The sequence below is a fragment of the Scyliorhinus canicula genome, chromosome 10 (genome assembly GCF_902713615.1).
Source record: "Scyliorhinus canicula chromosome 10, sScyCan1.1, whole genome shotgun sequence".
Classification (NCBI taxonomy): domain Eukaryota; kingdom Metazoa; phylum Chordata; class Chondrichthyes; order Carcharhiniformes; family Scyliorhinidae; genus Scyliorhinus; species Scyliorhinus canicula.
In genome coordinates this window covers 28,639,906-28,661,931 of record NC_052155.1, presented here as the reverse complement: position 1 = coordinate 28,661,931, position 22,026 = coordinate 28,639,906, and positions in this window count along the sequence as shown.

The window sequence follows — 22,026 nt, the reverse complement described above, 5'->3', positions numbered from 1 at the left end:
TAAGTGCCGACGCCGACGTCGGAGGCTGCTCCTCACCCCCTATTCTCCCACCCCCGGGGGCTAGGAGCGGCTCCGCCTCTTTTACGTGCGCCAAAATATCCATTCCCATCATGTAGCCTCGCTCACTTGCTATCGGGTGGAGATCTCAAGCTAAATTTCCTGGCCCTTCCAGACAGTCTGATCTTCCGGTCCGCTGACAGCAACGCCCCTACGGCGGGTCACCAGGAAGTGGAGGTTGCGACCCAGGTAAAACAGCGTCGGAACCAGTGAGACTGGAAGATCCTGCCGATGATCAATGGGGGGGGGGGGCATCTCCACCACCAGAAAACACACCGTGGGTAGGCTTGAAAATCCCGTTCTTTATTTTCATCTATCGTAACATCCCGAAGTACACATAATGGGCAACATTGCATGTTGTCAAATCGTGCCATGGGATGAATTGTAACAGTGAGTTACAGCTGAAAGCTGGTGAGTTGCAGCTGAAATAGACATTAAAGTTCAAAAATCAAAACCTCAACCCCAACCACCTCTTGATTTGATTTATTGTCACATGTACCAAAGTACAGTGAAATGTATTTTTTTGCGGCCGAGGGAATGTACACAGTACGTACATAGTAGACAAAAGAATAGTCAACAGAGAATATTGACAAATGTTACATCGATAAACAGTGTTGGTTACAGTGCGGAATAAGGGGCCAAACAAAGCAAATACATGAGCAAGAGCAGCATAGGCCATCATGAATAGTGTTCTTACAGGGAACAGATCAGTCTGAGGGGGAGTAGTTGAGGGGCCTAATAACTGTGGGCAAGAAGCTTTCCTTTGTCTGGATGTGCGGATCTTCAGACTTCTGTACATTCAGTCTGATGGAGGGGTCTGGAAGAAGGCAATGCCTGTGTGTGAGGGGTCTCTGATAATGCTATCTGCCTTCCTGAGGCAGCGGGAGGTGTAGACAGAATCAATGTGGGGGTGGCAAGCTTGTGTAATGCGTTGGGCTGAGTTCACCTCACTCTGCAGTTTCCTGCGATCTTGGGCTGAGCAGTTGCCATACCAGGCTGTGTGGCAGCCAGATAGGATGCTCTCTGTCGCACATCTGCAGAAGTTTATGAGAGTCAATGCAGACATGCCGAATTTCTTTAGCTTCCGTTGGAAGTAGAGATGTTGTTAGGCTTTCTTGACTGTTGCATTAACGTGAGTGGACCACGAAAGACAGTTGGTGATTGTGACCCCCAGGAACTTAAAGCTAACCTACCAGGTTTAAGAGAGATGGGACAACACATGGGCAGCCAATCCACTCCTAAAGCGAGCACTTTTCCAGGACACACATCCGGAGTGAGACTCATCCAGAGTGGGGGATTGAAACTTGGTAATTTGGTGCAGTGAGGTAATTCGGTGCAGAGTGTGAGGAGATGCTTTTTAACCCTGGTAAGTGACTGGTAAGTAGTCTCTCTTTTTCATTTCATTGTCTAATTTATTTATTTTTATTTTGAAATTCTAGTTGTTTAAGTTTACCAAGGGTTTAAGACATGGCAGGAGATCCCAGACCCGTGTCATGCTCCTCGTGTGCGATGTGGGAGCTCAGGGACACGTCCACTGTCCCTGGCTCCTTCACGTGCAAGATGTGTGTTCAGTTGCAGCTCTTGTTAGACCGCTTGACGGCTCTGGAGCTGCGGATGGACTCACTTTGGAGCATCCGCGATGCTGAGGAGGTCGTGGATAGCACGTTTAGCGAGTTGGTCACACCGCAGGTGAAGGTTACTGAGGGAGATAGAAAATGGGTGACCAAAAGAAAGAGCAAGAGTAGGAAGGCAGTGCAGGTGTCCCCTGCGGTCATCTCCCTGCAAAACAGATATACTGCTTGGGATACTGTTGAGGGAGATGGCTCACCAGGGGAAGGCAGCAGCAGACAGGTTCATGGCACCGTGGCTGGCTCTGCTGCACAGCAGGGCAGGAAGAAAAATGGCAGGGCTATAGTGATAGGGGACTTGATTGTAAGGGGAATAGACAGGCGGTTCTGTGGACGCAATCGAGACTCCAGGATGGTATGTTGCCTCCCTGGTGCAAGGGTCAAGGATGTCTCGGAGCGGCTGCAGGGCATTCTGGGGGGGGAGGGTGAACCGCCAGCTGTCGTGGTGCACATAGGCACCAACGATATAGGTAAAAAATGGGATGAGGTCCTACAAGTGGAATTCAGGGAGTTAGGAGTTAAACTAAAAAGTAGGACCTAAAAGGTAGTAATCTCAGGATTGCTACCAGTGCCACGAGCTAGTCAGAGTAGGAATGTCAGGATAGATAGGATGAAGGCGTGGCTCGAGAGATGGTGCAAGAGGGAGGGATTCAAATTCCTGGGGCATTGGGACGGGTTCTGGGGGAGGTGGGACCAGTACAAACCGGACGGTCTGCACCTGGGCAGGACTGGAACCGATGTCCTAGGTGGGGTGTATTCTAGAGCTGTTGGGGAGGGTTTAAACTAATGTGGCAAGGGGATGGGAACCGATGCAGGAAGTTGGAAGGTAGTAAAACAGGGACAGGAGCAAAAGGAAGTAAGGGGAAAAGTGCAAGGCAGAGAAGTCATAGTCAGAAATCTAAAAGGGCGACAGTACAAGGTACAGTGACTGAGGGGAGCTCAGTGAATAGGCCCAGTAATAACAAAAGGAATAAAACTGGAGATGTTAAGATTCAAAACAAAGGTAAAAAAACCAACATAAGTGTACTTTACCTGAATGCTCGTCGTATTCGGAATAAAGTAAATGAGTTGATGGCACAAATCATCGTAAATGACTATGATTTAGTGGCCATTACTGAAACATGGTTAAAGGATGGTCACAACTGGGAGTTAAATATCCGAGGGTATCAAACTATTCGGAAGGACAGAGTGGATGGTAAGGGAGGTGGTGTTGCTCTGTTATTTAAGGATGAATCCGAGCAATAGTAAGGGATGACATCGGTGCTATGGAGGATAAGGTTGAATCCATTTGGGTGGAAATCAGGAATAGTAAGGCGAAAAAGTCACTGATAGGAGTAGTCTATAGGCCACCAAATAGTAACGTTATGGTGGGGCAGGCAATAAACAAAGAAATAACTGATGCATGTAGAAATGGTAGAGCAGTTATCATGGGGGATTTTAATCTACATGTCGATTGGTTTAACCAGGTCGGTCAAGGCAACCTTGAGGAGGAGTTTATAGAATGTATCCGCGATAGTTTCCTAGAACAGTATGTAATGGAACCTACGAGGGAACAAGCGGTCCTAGATCTTGTCCTGTGTAATGAGACAGGATTGATTCATGATCTCATAGTTAGGGATCCTCTTGGAAGGAGCGATCACAATATGGTGAAATTTAAAATACAGATGGAGGGTGAGAAAGTAAAATCAAATACTAGTGTTTTGTGTTTAAACAAAGGAGATTACAAGGGGATGAGAGAAGAACTAGCTCAGGTAGACTGGGTGCAAAGACTTTATGGTGGAACAGTTGAGGAACAGTGGAGAACCTTCCAAGCGATTTTTCACAGTGCTCAGCAAAGGTTTATACCAACAAAAAGGAAGGACGGAAGAAAGAGGGAAAATCGACCGTGGATATCTAAGGAAATAAGGGAGAGTATCAAATTGAAGGAAAAAGCAGATAAAGCGGCAAAGATTGCTGGGAGATTAGAGGACTGGGAAATCTTTAGGGGCAACAGAAAGCTACTAAAAAAGCCATAAAGAAGAGTAAGATAGAGTATGAGAGTAAACTTGCTCAGAATATAAAAACAGACAGTAAAAGTTTTTACAAATATATAAGACAAAAAAGAGTGGCTAAGGTAAATATTGGTCCTTTAGAGGATGAGAAGGGAGTTTTAATAATGGGAAATGAGTAAATGGCTGAGGAACTGAACAGGTTTTTTGGGTCGGTCTTCACAGTGGAAGACACAAATAACATGCCAGCGACTGATAGAAATGAGGCTATGACAGGTGAGGACCTTGAGAGGATTGTTATCACTAATGAGGGAGTGATGGGCAAGCTAATGGGGCTAAAGGTAGACAAGTCTCCTGGCCCTGATGGAATGCATCCCAGAGTGCTAAAAGAGATGGCTAAGGAAATTGCAGATGCACTAGTGATAATTTACCGAAATTCACTAGACTCTGGGGTGGTCCCGGTGGATTGGAAATTAGCAAACGTGACGCCACTGTTTAAAAAAGGAGGTAGGCAGAAAGCAGGAAATTATAGGCCAGTGAGCTTAACTTCGGTAATGGGGAAGATGCTGGAATCTATCATCAAGGAAGAAATTGCGAGGCATCTGGATAGAAATTGTCCCATTGGGCAGACGCAGCATGGGTTCGTAAAAGGCAGGTCATGCCTAACTAATTTCGTGGAATTTTTTGAGGACATTACCAGTGCAGTAGATAACGGGGAGCTGATGGATGTGGTATATCTGGATTTCCAGAAAGCCTTTGACAAGGTGCCACACAAAAGGTTGCTGCACAAGATAAAGATGCATGGCATTAAGGGTAAAGTACAGTAGTCCCCCGTTATACCGCGCTCCGCAATACCGCGGTTCGCGATATACCGCGGGGGGGCTGATGGACCCCAACTGTCAGTTGTGTCAATTTCAGCGGCCGGCTGATTATTTCAGTGAGAGCAGCTTCCCTCTCTGGATCAAAGGGAGCCGGCCGCTGAAATTGACACTGCCGGCTGCTCTCTCCCTCCAATCAGAAACATTAAAACTTAAAAGTTGCATTGGAGGGAGAGAGCAGCGGGCAGTGTCAATTTCAGCGGCCGGCTCACTTTGATTCAGAGAGGGAAGCTGCTCTCACTGAAATAATCAGCCGGCCGCTGAAATTGACACTGCCGAGGGGGGCGGGTGTTGGGGGGGGGGGGGAGAAGAGGGGGGGCGGGTGTTGGGGGGGGGGAGAAGACGGGGGGGCAGGTGTTGGGGGGGGAGAAGAGGGGGGGGGGCGGGTGTTGGGGGGGAGAAGAGGGGGGGCGGGTGTTGGGGGGGAGAAGAGGGGGTGTGGGGTGTTGGGGGGGAGAAGAGGGGGCGGGTGTTGGGGGGAGAAGAGGGGGGGCGGGTGTTGGGGGAGAAGAGGGGGGCGGGTGTTGGGGGGAGAAGAGGGGGGGGCAGGTGTTGGGGGGAGAAGAGGGGGGGCGGGTGTTGGGGGGGGAGAAGAGGGGGGGCGGGTGTTGGGGGAGAGGAGGGAGGGGCGGGTGTTGGGGGGGAGAAGAGGGGGGGCGGGTGTTGGGGGGGAGAAGAGGGGGGCGGGTGTTTGGGGGGAGAAGAGGGGGGGCGGGTGTTGGGGGGGAGAAGAGGGGGGGCGGGTGTTGGGGGAGAAGAGGGGGGCGGGTGTTGTGGGGGAGAAGAGGGGGGGCGGGTGTTGGGGGGAGAAGGGGGGGGGCGGGTGTTGGGGGGAGAAGAGGGGGGGCGGGTGTTGGGGGGAGAAGAGGGGGGGCGGGTGTTGGGGGGGAGAAGAGGGGGGCGGGTGTTGGGGGGGAGAAGAGGGGGGGCGGGTGTTGGGGGGAGAAGAGGGGGGGGCGGGTTGTTGGGGGGAGAAGAGGGGGGCGGGTGTTGGGGGGGAGAAGAGGGGGGCGGGTGTTGGGGGAGAGGAGGGGGGGCGGGTGTTGGGGGGGAGAAGAGGGGGTGCGGGTGTTGGGGGAGAGGAGGGGGGGAGGGTGTTGGGGGGGAGAGGAGGAGGGCGGGTGTTGGGGGAGAGGAGGGGGGCGGGTTTTGGAGGGAGAGGAGGGGGGAGGGTGTTGGGGGGGAGAGGAGGGGGGCGGGTGTGGGGGAGACCCCCTGTGGGTGTGGGGGAGACCCTCCTGGGGGTGTGGGGGAGAGAGGGTGGACCTGGGGTGTTGGGGAGAGAGGAGGGCCCTGCGGGGTTGGGGGGGAGAGGAGGGGGGCGGGTGTTGGGGGGGGGGAGAGGAGGGGGGGGGGTGTGGGGGAGACCCCCCTGGGGGTGTGGGGGAGAGAGGGTGGACCTGCGGGTGTTGGGGGAGAGAGGAGGGCCCTGCGGGTGTTGGGGGAGAGAGGGGGGCCCTGCGGGTGTTGGGGGAGAGAGGGGAGGAGGGGGGGGAGGGGGCGAGCCGGAGGGTGTGGGGAGGGGGCGAGCCGGAGGGTGTGGGGAGGGGGGCGAGCCGGAATATGTGGGGGGAGAGGGGGCGAGCCGGAGGGTGTTGGGGGCGAGCCGGAGGGTGTTGGGGGGGGAGAGGGGGCGAGTCGGAGGGTGTGGGGGGAGAGGGGGCGAGCCAGAGGGTGTGGGGGGAGAGGGGGGCGAGCCGGAGGGTGTGGGGGGAGAGGGGGCGAGCCGGAGGTGTGGGGGGGAGAGGGGGCAAGCGGAGGAAAAAAAAGAAATTGACACTGACGGCTGCTCTCTCCCTCCAATCAGAAACATTAAAACTTAAAAGTTGGATTGGAGGGAGAGAGCAGCGGGCAGTGTCAATTTCAGCGGCCGGCTGATTTCAGTGAGAGCAGCTTCCCTCTCCGGATCAAAGTGAGCCGGCCGCTGAAATTTTAATTGGATCCACGATGGGGGTTTTAAATTTATTTAAAATCTATGCTCGCGCTTCCCATTGTGAGTCTACGGGGGTCTGACCTCTCCCCCGCCCCCCCCGTAGACTCACAATGGGAAGCGCTAGCATAGATTTTTAAATAAATTTAAAACCCCCATCATGGATATCCGCGGCTCGGTTACAACGCGGGTGGCTGTCTTGGACCCCAACACCCGCGTTATAAAGGGGGACTACTGTAGTAGCATGGATAGAGGATTGGTTAATTAATAGAAAGCAAAGAGTGGGGATTAATGGGTGTTTCTCTGGTTGGCAATTAGTAGCTAGTGGTGTCCCTCAGGGATCCGTGTTGGGCCCACAATTGTTCACAATTTACATAGATGATTTGGAGTTGGGGACCAAGGGCAATGTGTCCTAGTTTGCAGATGACACTAAGATGAGTGGTAAAGCGAAAAGTGCAGAGGATACTGGAAGTCTGCAGAGGGATTTAGATAGGTTAAGTGATGGGCTAGGGTCTGGCAGATGGAATACAATGTTGACAAATGTGAGGTTATCCATTTTGGTAGGAATAACAGCAAACGGGATTATTATTTAAACGATAAAATATTAAAGCATGCCGCTGTTCAGAGAGACTTGGGTGTGCTAGTGCATGAGTCACAGAAGGTTGGTTTACAAGTGCAACAGGTGATTAAGAAGGCAAATGGAATTTTGTCCTTCATTGCTAGAGGGATGGAGTTTAAGACTAGGGAGGTTATGTTGCAATTGTATAAGGTGTTATTGCGGCCACACTTGGAGTATTTTGTTCATAGAACATAGAACATAGAACATAGAACATTACAGCGCAGTACGGGCCCTTCGGCCCTCGATGTTGCGCCGACCCGTGAAACCATCTGAAGCCTATCTGACCTACACTATTCCATTTTCATCCATATGTCTATCCAGTGACCACTTAAATGCCCTTAAAGTTGGTGAGTCTACTACTGTTGCAGGCAGGGCGTTCCACACCCCTACTACTCTCTGAGTAAAGAAACTGCCTCTGACATCTGTCCTATATCTCTCACCCCTCAATTTAAAGCTATGTCCCCTCGTGTTGGTCATCACCATCCGAGGAAAAAGACTCTCACTGTCCATCCTATCTAACCCTCTGACTATCTTATATGTCTCTATTAAGTCATCTCTCAGCCTTCTCCTCTCTAACGAAAACAACCTCAATTCCCTGAGCCTTTCCTCGTAAGACCTTCCCTCCATACCAGGCAACATCCTAGTAAATCTCCTCTGAACCCTTTCCAAAGCTTCCACATCCTTCCTATAATGTGGTGACCAGAACTGCACGCAGTACTCCAGGTGTGGCCGCACCAGAGTTATGTACAGCTGCAGCATGACCTTGTGGTTCCGAAACTCAATCCCCCTGCTTATAAAGGCTAGCACACCATATGCCTTCTTAACAGCCCTATTAACCTGGGTGGCAACTTTCAGGGATTTATGTACCTGGATGCCGAGATCTCTCTGTTCATCTACACTACCAAGAATCTTGCCATTAGCCCAGTACTCTGCATTCCTGTTACTCCTTCCAAAGTGAACCACCTCACACTTTTCCGCATTAAACTCCATCTGCCACCTCTCAGCCCAGCTCTGCAGCTTATCTATGTCCCTCTGTATCCTATAACATCCTTCAGCACTATCCACAACTCCACCGACCTTCGTGTCATCTGCAAATTTACTAACCCATCCTTCTACACCCTCTTCCAGGTCATTTATAAAAATGACAAACAGCAGTGGCCCCAAAACAGATCCTTGCGGTACACCACTAGTAACTGAACTCCAGGATGAACATTTGCCATCAACCACCACCCTCTGTCTTCTTTCAGCTAGCCAATTACTGATCCAAACCGCTAAATCACCTTCAATTCCATACTTCCTTATTTTCTGCAATAGCCTACCGTGGGGAACCTTATCAAACGCCTTACTGAAATCCATATACACCACATCAACAGCTTTACCCTGATCCACCTGTTTGGTCACCTTCTCAAAAAACTCAATAAGGTTTGTGAGACATGACCTACCCTTCACAAAACCGTGTTGAGTATCGCTAATCAACTTGTTCTTTTCAAGATGATTATAAACCCTATCTCTTATAACCTTTTCCAACATTTTACCCACAACCGAAGTAAGGCTCACAGGTCTATAATTACCAGGGTTGTCTCTACTCCCCTTCTTGAACAAGGGGACAACATTTGCTATCCTCCAGTCTTCCGGCACTATTCCTGTCGACAAAGACGACATAAAGATCAAGGACAAAGGCTCTGCAATCTCCTCCCTGGCTTCCCAGAGAATCCTAGGATAAATCCCATCTGGCCCAGGGGACTTATCTATTTTGACATTTTCTAAAATTGCTAACACCTCCTCCTTTTGAACCTCAATTCCATCTAGCCTGGTCGACTGAACCTGAGTGTTCTCCTCGACAACATTGTCTTTCTCCAGTGTAAACACTGACGAAAAATATCCATTTAATGCTTCCCCTATCTCCTCTGATTCCACACACAACTTTCCACTACTATCCTTGATTGGCCCTAATCTTACTCGAGTCATTCTTTTGTTCCTGATATACCTATAGAAAGCCTTAGGGTTTTCCTTGATCCTATCCGCCAATGACTTTTCGTGTCCTCTCCTCGCTCTTCTTAACTCTCCCTTTAGGTCCTTCCTGGCTAACTTGTAACTCTCAAGTGCCCTAACTGAGCCTTCATGTCTCATCCTAACATAAGCCTTCTTCTTCCTCTTGACAAGTGCTTCAACTTCCTTAATAAACCACGGCTCCCTTGCTCGACAACTTCCTCCCTGCCTGACAGGTACATACTTATCAAGGACACGCAGTAGCTGTTCCTTGAAAAAGCTCCACATTTCGATTGTACCCATCCCCTGCAGTTTCCTTCCCCATCCTATACCTCCTAAATCTTGCCGAATAGCATCATAATTGCCTTTCCCCCAGCTATAATTCTTGCCTTGCGGTATATACCTATCCCTGCCCATTGCTAAAATAAACATAACCGAGTTGTGATCACTCTCACCAAAGTGCTCACCTACATCTAAATCTAACACCTGGCCGGGTTCATTACCCAGTACCAAATCCAATGTGGCCTCGCCCCTTGTTGGCCTGTCTACATACTGTGTCAGAAAACCCTCCTGCACACACTGCACAAAAACTGACCCATCTATAGTACTCGAACTATAGTATTTCCAGTCAATATTTGGAAAGTTAAAGTCCCCCATAACAACTACCCTGTTATTCTCGCTCCTGTCAAGAATCAGCTTTGCAATCCTTTCCTCTACATCTCTGGGACTATTCGGAGGTCTATAGACAACTCCCAACAGGGTGACCTCGCCTCTCCTGTTCCTAACCTCGGCCCATACTGCCTCAGTAGACGAGTCCTCAAGCGTCCTTTCTACCGCCGTAATACTTTCCTTGATTAACAATGCCACACCCCCCCCCCTCTTTTGGTGTCCTTACTTGAGAAAGGACGTACTGGCGCTGGAGGCAAGTTGGTCATTTTAAGAATTTAGTGAGGCTGGCGGCCACTATTTAACCTGCATTATCGATTCAGCCATGCAAGGCTAGATTTCCCAGGCTCCAGGAAACCCAGCAGCTCAAGGGAGGCAAGGCGAGATTTGGCGAAAATGTCAAATGTCTTTGCAACATGGCTTGTGGCTGCCTCACGCAAAGATCCCTAGGATCAAACAACTGGAATTGGACCCCCCCGCCACCCCCATCCCCTTCCCCCACCCGCATATTGTGGTTCTGACACACCAGCTCCTGTGACTTGCTCCAGAGGCCTCTTGGTTAGAAACCATGCCTGTCAATTGGACAGTTTTTCAGGATTCCCTTCAGATCTCCGCCCCTCCCCTCCATTGTAAGGTTGTTTGGTGTCGCATTAGAGGACTGGGATCATATGCAATCGAAAATACAACGTTTATTAACAATTCATAACCATACATCTCCAGGGTACAGCCCTGCATTGGTGTTGTTTCCATCTTGGCTTCTACTAGATTCTATTACACACAGTCTATTGTCAGGTGACTTTGTGCACCATATCATGGGCAGTACTGTTTCTTTCCCTAGCTCTGCCCAAACACCCTCATACTACACCTCCCGCAAGTCCTTACCCAAATATATTTACAATAAACTCTTCTTTACTTCCATGCTAGCCCTTCCCTCCTCCTCATGTTTAAGACTTTACATTTAGATGATCAAGAACATAAGAACATGAGAACTAGGAGCAGGAGTAGGCCATCTGGCCCCTCGAGCCTGCTCCACCATTCAATGAGATCATGGCTGATCTTTTGTGGACTCAGCTCCACTTTCCGGCCCGAACACCATAACCCTTAATCCCTTTATTCTTCAAAAAACTATCTACCTTTACCTTAAAAACATTTAATAAAGGAGCCTCAACTGCTTCACTGGGCAAGGAATTCCATAGATTCACAACCCTTTGGGTGAAGAAGTTCCTCCTAAACTCAGTCCTAAATCTACTTCCCCTTATTTTGAGGCTATGTTGCACCTGTAAACCAACTTTCTGTGACTCATGCACTAACACACCCAGGTCTCTCTGCACAGCGGCATGCTTTAATATTTTATTGTTTAAATAATAATCCCGTTTGCTGTTATTCCTACCAAAATGGATAACCTCACATTTGTCAACATTGTATTCCATCTGCCAGACCCGAGCCCATTCACTTAACCTATCCAAATCCCTCTGCAGACTTCCAGTATCTTCTGCACTTTTCGCTTTACCACTCATCTTAGTGTCATCTGCAAATTTGGACACATTGCCCTTGGTCCCCAACTCCAAATCATCTATATAAATTGTGAACAATTGTGGGCCCAACACGGATCCCTGAGGGACACCACTAGCTACTGATTGCGAACCTGAGAAACACCCATTAATCCCCACTCTTTGCTTTCTATTAATTAACCAATCCTCTATCCATGCTACTACTTTACCCTTAATGCCATGCACCTTTATCTTATGCAGCAACCTTTTGTGTGGCACCTTGTCAAAGGCTTTCTGGAAATCCAGATATACCACATCCATTGGCTCCCCGTTATCTACTGCACTGGTAATGTCCTCAAAAAATTCCACTGAATTAGTTAGGCACGACCTGCCCTTTATGAACCCATGCTGCGTCTGCCCAATGGGACAATTTCTATCCAGATGCCTCGTTATTTCTTCCTTGATGATAGATTCCAGCATCTTCCCTACTACCGAAGTTAAGCTCACTGGTCTATAATTTCCTGCTCTCTGCCCACCTCCTTTTTTAAACAGTGGTGTCACGTTCGCTAATTTCCAATCCACCGGGACCACCCCAGAGTCTAGTGAATTTACCCCAGAGTCTAGTGAATTTTGAGGAGACTTGACAAATCTTCCAGATCTTGTTGTCATCAGATTTGGAATTTCTTTGGGTTGACTTTGTCATTTTGGCCTTGAAAGGGCAATGCACTCTGTGTTTCCAGCACTTGATTGTCTCCATTTGATTCACTTTTTGCACTGCTTCAAGTTGAATTTCTCTTTGTTGGCAGCCCATCTACTTTGTTAGGGCACCCATGGGTTTATCTCATTCCATCTGATAGCAACGTGCACTCTATTCATTCCTAGACTGGACTCGGATTTTCTTGCTCTGTGGGGGCTGCAATGTTCATTCTGGAAATTGACGGTTCAGAACTCTTTCTCAAGCTTATGAATCTTTTCATTTGCGTAGCAACTATGTTTGTTTCAGAGTAATCTGCGGAACTCTCATCCAAGCATAATAACTGGGCATTCAGTTCCTATCAGAGTCTTTCTTCCATGGTCACTGGCAGCTCCATCGACTCATTTGTTGCACCCTCAATTTGTTTAACAGAATTTTCTTGATCAACTTTTAAAATCTGCATTTGCTCTTCCATACTGCACATCTCATTTGTTCGTGTCCTTCTGATTGGATGGAAGTTCAAGAATTTAATTGCACTTTTCACAATTAAGTTGCAACATTTCATTCATTTTGGTTGCTCAGTCTGTGTTCAAAGAACTGCTGTAATTCATCAGTAATTAATTTTCCTGTCCCAGGCATTTTTCACACTATTAACTAATTCCTTCTGATGCTTGAAGTTCATCCAGTTCTAATTTTTCATAATCACATATTTTGTATCTGAAAGTCTATTTTTCTGTTATCCTTCAAACATTCTTTAATTTCAGTTCTGCAAATTGTTTCAGAGATCCTTCATGTGCCTTCATGAGAACTTCTACTGTCACTTGAGTATGCTGCAGACTTAGAGCCAGAAATCACAGAAAAAGCCCAGGCAAAAACAGCACTGCAATAAAGTTACAACCATCCTCATCCCATTTAATGGCACTTGGCCCATGGCCTTGTATACCTTGGGATCGCAAGTGCGCATCTAAACAATGGTTCGCACTGTTGTTTCACATCTCCAGGGTCCCATGTGCGATTCCGGCTTGGGGCACTGTCTGTGCGGAATCTGCACGTTCTCCCTGTGTCTGCGTGCGTTTCCTCCGGGTGCTCCGGTTTCCTCCCACAAGTCCCGAAAGACGTGCTGTTAACTAATTTGGATATTTTTTATTCTCCCTCTGTGTACCCGAACAGGCGCCGGAATGTGGCGACTGGAAGCTTTTCACAGTAACTTCATGTCATTGTTAATGCAAGCCTACTTGTGACAATAAAGATTATTTTTTAAAATACTTATAAATGATATGAGGGTCTCTGCCTCCACCATGCTTTCAGGCAGCGAGTTCCACACTCCTACCACCCTAGATTCATAGATGTTTACAGCATGGAAACAGGCCCTTCGGCCCAGTTTGTCCATGCCACCCAGTTTCTATCACTAAGCTAGTCCCACTTGCCCGCAGTTGGCCCATATCCCTCTATACCCACCCTGCCCATGTAACTGTCTAGCTGCTTTTTAAAGGACAAAATTGTACCCGCCTCTTCCACTGCCTCTGGCAGCCCAGACCAGACGCACATCACCCTCTGTGCGAACAAATTTCCCCTCTGGTCTCTTTTGTATCTCTCCCCTCTGGTCTCTTTTGTATCTCCCCCCCTCTCATATTAAACCTATGCCCTCTAGTTCAAGACTCCTCTCCCTTTAGGAAAAGATGTCGACTATCTACCTTATCGATGCCCCTCATTATTTTATAGACAGCTATAGGATCATCCCTAAGCCTCCTACCCTCCAGGGAAAAAAGTTTCAGCCTATCCAGCCTCTCCTTATAACTCAGACCATCAAGTCCTGATATCATCCTCATAAATCTCTTCTGCACTCTTTCTAGTTTAACAATATCCTTCCTATAATAGGGTGACCAGAATTGAACACAGTATTTCATGTGTGGCCTTACTTATGTCTTGCACAACTTCAACAAGATGTCCCAACTCCTGCATTCAATATTCTGACCAATAAAACTGAGCATGCTGAATGCCTTCCTCACCACCCTGTCCACCTGCGACTCCACCTTCAAGGAGCTATGAACCTGGATTGCTAGATCTCTTTGTTTTGTAACTGTCCCCAACTCCCTTCCTTTAACTGAGTAAGTCCTGCCCTGATTTGATCTACCAAAATGCATCACCTCACATTTATCCAAATTAAACTTCATCTGCCATTCATCGGCCCACTGGCCCAATTGGTCAAGATCCTTTTGCAATCTTAAAAAACCTTCTTCACTATCCACTATGCCACCAATCTTGGTGTCATCTGCAAACTTACTAACCATGCCTTCTACATTCTCATCCAAATTATTTATATATAGAACAAATAACAGTGGAGCCAGCACCGATTCCTGAGGCACACTGCTGGTCACAGGCCTCCATTTTTAAAAACAACACTCCACACTACCCGGTGGCTTCGGTCGCCACGACTTCTAACAGAACACGTAAGTCAAGACTGGGCATCCATGAGGCGCTGTGGGCCATCAGCAACAGCACAATTGTATTCAACTACAATCTGCAACCTCATGGTCCAGCACATCCCCCACTCTACCATTCCCACCAAGCCAAGAGATCAACCCTGGTTCATGCAAACAGCAAAAGCAGAAAGTAATAGATAGAGCTAAGCAATTCCACAATGAACGCATACGATCTAAGCTCCATAGTCCTGCCACATCCAGCCGTGAATGGTGGTGGACAATTAAACAGCTCACTGGAGGAGGAGGCTCCACAATGATGAAGGAGCCCAGAACATACGTGCAAAGGACAAGTTTGAGCCAACGTGGACCCAGGGCACAGGGCGGGAATCACAGCAGCCGCCTCCACTCGTGCTGTACCATCTGGGGATCCACCTCATGGTGTTAGGGCTCATAAGGCCAGAGAGTTAGATACCAGTCAAGTTGATATGGGTGCAGAGCACAGTTTAGTGATAGGGGTTAAGACACAAATCTGTTATTACTTTGCCACATTAAACAACCTGCCTTGGTGCTCTGTCAGATGGATGTGAGGGGTGGGCTGGTCTGGGATGGCCTGAGAGGGGTTGCAGGAGGTGGGGGGAAATGGGTGGACATTGTGGGTGGCCTGGACTCCCCAACCGCCCACCCCCCGACCTTCCCGACCACTTTCACACCAGGGATTCAATGCCACTGTGTGATGGACTGACCAGTTCACATGCGGTGATCACCCAGATGGACAGTGCAAAGTGCTACCGTGGGCAGGAGTCAGACATTGTCCAATGATGCAGAGCACCAGAGCCCAACGCAGAGCAGTTTGTCATCCTCCATCCCATGGACCATACCCGCTGTTAGTGCCAACATTGGTCGCGCATCCCATAGTGCAGCAGGTTCGTATCACGGAAGGTGTTGCAGGCGAGGTGGTGGCTGGGACCGGGGGCTAGGGGGGGGTGGGGGGAGATGTGAGGTGGGGGTGGGTTGTGCTGTCCGTGCCCCTGGCCAGTACCGTGTGGCCTCCGGATAGGTGTTATCAGCCACGTCAGCAGTGGATAACCCGTCACCCAGGAGCCAACCCCCCAGCGGGGGGGGGAATCATCTCGCACATGTCAGAAATCGACGAGTGTGCCAGGATGAAGGTGTCTAGCACACTGCCCGGGTATCGGACGCAGACATGCATGATGCGCAACTCATGGTCACATATTAGCTGCACATTCATCGAGTGGAACCACTTTCGGTTTGCGCAGAGTGGCCTGTCATCTGGATGTGGTCATAGGAGGGACTTGCATCCCGTCGTTCACCCCCTGGACCCATGTCGCTGATAGCGGCGAACCCGCTGCTTGGGCATCCTGGTGGGCCCAGCCCACATTGAAATGGATGTATTGAGCCGCCTGGGCTCATAGGGCTGAGGTGTATGTATACAAGGGGATAATGTATAGACATAACAGCTAAGTAATCACGAGATGGCAGCACCAAAGAGGGGTATAAAAGACAGACTCAAGCCGAGTTCCTGCCTCTTTGTGTGTGTAGTGACTAGTGACCAGAGGTAGAGAGAGATAGCTCAGAGTGCAGATGTAGTTTATCGTAGTTAATTCTTATTCAATCTTGTTTATTTAACACCTAGTATAAATGTTGGAGAGAGAATGAACTCACAGTTTATTTGTCAACGTTACTCAATAAATTATTTGCTTTAATCGGAAGACTACGAGTATTAATCAATGTCGAGTGAAAGATCGTCCTGGTGAGACGCAAATGAGCTACATATATTACACATAGTAATATAACATGGTACCAGAATATTGACTTCAAGAAAGCTTATTAGATAGATTAGATAACAATTTGCAAGAAAAAAAAATTTGTACCGACTATTCAACTTTGGAAGGCTTCAGTAGAAGGAAAAGTAGTGTTGCATGGCAACATCCATGGCAGGAAAGCAGGCTATAGTAATATACAACTCTTTCATTTACTCTGAAGGGGCGGATAAAAGCAAATTTAATTTCATAATCACCAAATTTGACTCCCATTGCAAAACGCAGACAAATGAAATCTTTGAAAGATTTAGGTTTCACAAAAGGTTGGTGAGACATGGCGAGTCATTTACCAGCTTTGTCACCGACTTAAAATTTCTAGCACAGACATGTAACTACGCAGATGTGCATGAATCGCTGATCCGGGATCAGATTGTGTGTGGACTATGTGATGAGAGTCTAAGGGAAGCATTGTTAAGGCAACAAGTTTTAATGCTAAAAATTGCAATTGAAAAGTGTTTATCTCACAAACAGAGTAATAATCACTATCTAGAATTTTATCAGCGTGAAAAGGGCGCGATAGTGTTAAAGTGGTGTGGCAAGTAGTAAAGAAGCACGTTTCGGAAGGCAGCTACCATGCACACGCACACTTCAGCCCGGGACATGCGCGTGAATGCTAAAATGCTAAACTGAAGAAAAGAAGTGTGAGCATGTGCAAACTTGTCTCATGCGTCAGAGAGACGACGTCATGATGTGTTGCCGATGTGGCAACGCCAACTTTAATAGGAAATGCCCAGCTCAAGGCAAACAATATTTAAAGTGTGGAAAACTCAATCACTATGCCACACAGCGCAGATCTACAGCGCAATATCAATCTCCGACACAAAGACAAAAGAACATCAACGTTCGCAGTGTGGATTCATCAGAGCAGAAAAATCTGAACAAAATTATTCTACCGAAGAGGATAAATTTTGCTTAGAGAACCCCTTTTTCGTAGGAATAATTAAATAGACTGAGGAACCTCAAGCAATACAAATGCTCCTCAACAGATCAATGTGATCAATTCCGACAGTGAATGGACCTCAACAGTGCAAGTTAACAATTTTCCAGTATTGTTCAAGCTAGACAGTGGGGCTCCAGCTAATCTCCTGACAAGCAAAGATCTCGACTCGATTCCAGGGGTCCACGAAATGATACCTGCTACATGTAGGCTGAAAGACTCCAATGGCAACCAGATCGCTTCAAGAGGCTCGTGCCAGCTCAAGGTCACGAATAAGAAAGTCAAACAGACACTACCTTTTGAGATCGTGGACCACCAGAAATCATCACTACTCAGGCTTGCAAAGACTTACGGCTTGTTCAAAGAATTTTCATGCATACTCAGGATACATCACGCACGGAAGATGAGATCCAGCAGATACTTCAAGGATACCCTGATATAATTAAAGGGCACTCTACCTTACCAGTACAAGATTTTGCTGAAAAAAGACTAAAAACCTGTAATTCATCAGCCTTGGAGGGTTCCAGCTCCTTTGCGAGAGAGGCTGAAATTAGAACTTGAAAGGCTACAGTAACAAGGAATCGTCTCTCGAGACACGCAGCAAACTGACTGGGTCAGCTCTCTAGTATGTGTTAAGAAACCTTCTGGAGATCTTTGAATCTGCAAAGATCCAAAGGATCGGAACAAAAATATTCATAGGGAACATTACCCTATCCGTCAGCGTGAAGAGATCACATGCGAGATGGCGAATGCTCGCACCTTCACTAAACCCGACGCCTCGCAGGGATACTGGCAGATGCAGCTTGATGACACGAGCAGACTGTTGTACGCATTCAATACTTCATTTGGACGTTTCTGCAATTCATTTTTTCCAATTAAGGGGCAATTTAACGTGGCCAATCCACCTAGCTTGCACATCTTTTGGGTTGTGGGGGTGAAACCCATGCAAACACGGGGAGAATGTGTAAACTCCACACGGACAGTGACCCAGAGCCGAGATCGAACCTGGGACCTCGGCGCCGTGAGGCCGCAGTGCTAACCCACTGTGCCACCGTGTTGCCCTATCGACGACATAATTATATGGTCCACATCAGAAGACCACATTTGTCGTTTGAAGAAGGTGTTTCAAAGAATCCATTAATATGGATTGAAACTAAACCACTCAAAGTGCATGTTTTCACAAACATCTTTAAACTTCTTGGGAGATACAATATCATCACAAGGTGTCAGACCAGATGATACAAAAATATCTGCAATCCAGAATATGAAAACGCCACAGGATAAAAAGGCTGTATAAAGATTTCTAGGCTTTGTAAACTTATTGGGCAAGTTTATCTCAAACCTGTCCACGAGGACGTCAGCTTTACGCAATTTGATAAGGAAGACCGCTGATTTTGAATGGGCACAGCGTCACCAAAATGAATGGGCGGATCTCAAACATCAACTGATGACATCACCAATTCTTACTGTAGCCACCGAACTTGGCCACTTCCCGACCCAAAATGGCGATTTATAAAGGTTGCAGGGAAAACTGGACAATTATAAAGAGACAAGCAGTTTGCAGAAGTCCATGTGTATTCTGGCTGCAAAGAAAGCAGACAGCACCGAAACCAACAGTTTGCATATTAATGAAGCGATCCCCGGGAACAATGGATACAACGATTAGCTACAATTGGGACATTCTATGGCAGGTCAGACTTCCCGGCGCCAATGGGGTCTGAAACAAAAGGAAACAAACCAGTTAGGAAGAACCGCCCCACGATCGAGGGACAGCCTCAGTATTGGGGGATTCGTGCCAATCAATTGGGATGAGACCCAATCGATTGACAGTAGGATCGGGTCCGCCCAAAAGGGCGCGAAGCCCCTGGGACCTATAAAAGTCAGGTCCCAAGTTTAGCTCGCTCTCTTAGCCGGCCCTCCCAGCAGAACACCTTTGCAGCAGCTCACTAAGAACTTTCCCTTGAGAAGGAGAGGCCTGGCCAACAGCTACACCGACAAGTAAGTGTCCAACCAACGCACGCTATGAGAATAGACACTCCTGACCCCTTAGCCCGTACCAACTGAGAAGCCTGCAGTCTCAGGACAGAACAAGAGGCCATTGTTCCCTGATCCAGTGGGTTCCCTTATCAAAGATAAGTATTGGCTTATAGTGGTAGGAATAGTTTAGTCCGCTAGTATTAGTTGCATGAGTATTGATTTACTGTGTAAATAATAAATGTGTTTGATTGACTGAGTATTAATTTACTGTGTAAATAATAAATGTGTTTGATTACTAACTGGTGTATTGAGTCATTGATCTGAACTTGAACTTGAACCTCGTGGTGGTATCATAAGGATACCTGGTGACGCTAGAGCTAAGGAATAAAACAGAGCCAATTGAGTGTAAAGCACATGTGTTGTTCCTCGTGTCTTAATAAAGCTCATAGTCTCAAAGGTGGAGAAGATGCTTTATTGTGAATTCGTTCTGTCTTCAGAGCTTAACTTACGGCTACCTCAAATTGTCAGTCTCTGTGTCCTGCTCCCAGTTCTGCCTTCCGTGAAGTGTGTTGTCACTTCCTGTCCCTGTGTATATATAGCTCTCCCGTGCTCCCTCTAGTGCTTGCTCATTTGTATTGCATCTAGTCAGATCTACAATCACCACATCCCCCTTTTTTCTTTACATATTTTCTGTACATCGTTAAAGAAAATTGTACAAAACAGTTAGATTACTAAGGTATGTGTATCTATACAAGAGATGGTGCTATTGCATATTTTACAAAGCCAATTTATATTTATGAGTCCAATCTTAATAAAAACATTTATGAGTCAAAACTTGATGAATTTGTTCACTGAGTTTTTTTTGTTGTTGTTGTTGACATTGTGATATTGATATTGCAACTCTGTTGTGAATGTTGTCGGTGTTCTTGTTATTTTAAGTAACCAATACGTCATCCCATGGTGTTTGCATGGTCGAACCACTGATGTTGACTGACATGGACTTTTTTCTGTGTTGTGGTATCGATTTACTATGTCATCTGCCTTGAAAGCTGGTGTGCTTGCTTGTCCTGGAGCAGATGTGAGTTTGTGTGATTCGCTGTCATCCCATGGCACGTTTGTAGTCTTGTCATTGCTTTGCAGTGTGCTGTGGCATTGTCCTTCATGTGCAGAGCTGTATCATTTTGTACAAGTCGGTGTTTCATTACTGTTGTTTCTGTCGTTCCTGTCTTTATTGTTTTCGTTGCCGTTCTTGCTGCTGTTTTTGTCGTTTCTGTCTTTGTTGTTGTCGCTATCTTTGTTATGCATCTTGTTGGTTTTGTTGTTCGTCTTGTAGTTTTTGTCGTTGTACTTGTAGTTTTTGTTGGTGCTGTTGTTCTTGTTTCTGCAGTGCTTCTTGCGATTTTTGTTGTTCTTGTCACGCTTCATGTTGCTTTTGTTCTTGCTGTTGTTGTTCTCGTTTCTGCTGTGCTTCTTTTGGCTTTTGTTTTTCTTGTTATGCTCAATGAGTGTCCCGTGTGGATAATTTGAGTCATTGTCACAGTTATCGGTGCGAGTGTCCTTTGTGGAATCTGTTGCATTGAACGTTTCGTTTCGAGAATGGTGAGACTGATCTGATGTTGCATTGATGCTGGTGACATCAGTCATTTGTGGTGGATTTGATTTGTCGTCTTTGCTTTCTTGGTGCTCCTCTTCTGGAATCAAATTCTTCGCGATTTCATTTGACGCTGTCTCTCTGGACTCTTGGTGTTCCTCTTTCGGAGTCAAAATCTTCATGATTACAATTGACGTGGTCTCTCTGGAATCTTGGCGTTCCTCTCTTGGAGTCAAAATCTGGATGGTTTCTATTGGCGTGGTCTCTCTGGACTCTTGGGTGGCCCTACTCTGTGCTTCTGTACAGACAAGCTGGGAACTGTCAGTCTCGCTGTGATCCTGTACCTCCTTTATGTCGAGTGTGATCACCTTGTCACTGTTTTTGCATGCAGTGGGTAGATGTACATTGTCTTCTTCTTGTTTATGTGAGCTTGGTAGACTTTCATAGTCTGCTTGCGGTTGCTCAGATACGGCGGGTTGACCTTCATGGTCTTGTTCATGCATGGTGTTCGCCAGGGAGTGTTTGCTTGCTTCCCTTTGGAGTCTTTCATCACTCTCACTGTGGAGCCTGTCATCGCTCTCTCCGTGGAGTCTTTCTGTGCCCTCTGTGTGGCGTCGTCTTCGTCTTGGGTATTGCTGTCATCCAATGTATCGACGATCTGCCATGGCACCATGGTGTTGGATTCATCTACCACGAGTAGATTTGTGTTGAGCTTTGCGACCGTGTCGCTGATGCTGTGATCAGCATATCCGAATAACTCAGCCATGTCTGAGTAGTAATCTTCGAAAACTAAATCATCTTTTTTTGTTTCGGATTTCTTCTTGCTCTCTTCACTTTGGGTGGTGCAGACTGCTTTTTCCAGGGTGTTGTGCGAGTTGTTTTCAACTGCTGGTTTAAGTTCAGCAGTTTTTTTGTCTTCTGAGGCAAGAAAGTTTGGTTTTACCGCTTTAAGTATCTTGTTTTCAATTATCGGGCGTTTCCCTTTTAAGTAGGCGTGGTCCGGATGCTCAGACGTCATAACGCTCGTGACGTAATGTGTAGGAATCAATTGCGCATGCGCAAATCGGCCTTCCTTTACTGTGCGGTTTTGTGTCCAATGCGCATGCGCGGCTTGCACATGTGCATAACGATTAGCAACACAAACTTTTTTAAACTGCGTATGCGCGGCTTGCGCATGCGCAGAACGATAAACGGGTGATTGTAACTGCGTATGCGCGGCTTCTGTTTCCTGCACATGCGCAGACGCAGATTTTAGTTCTTTGTCTGCCCGAGACTGTAAAATGTGGTCGGGCGTCATTTTATCACGGATTTCAGCGTT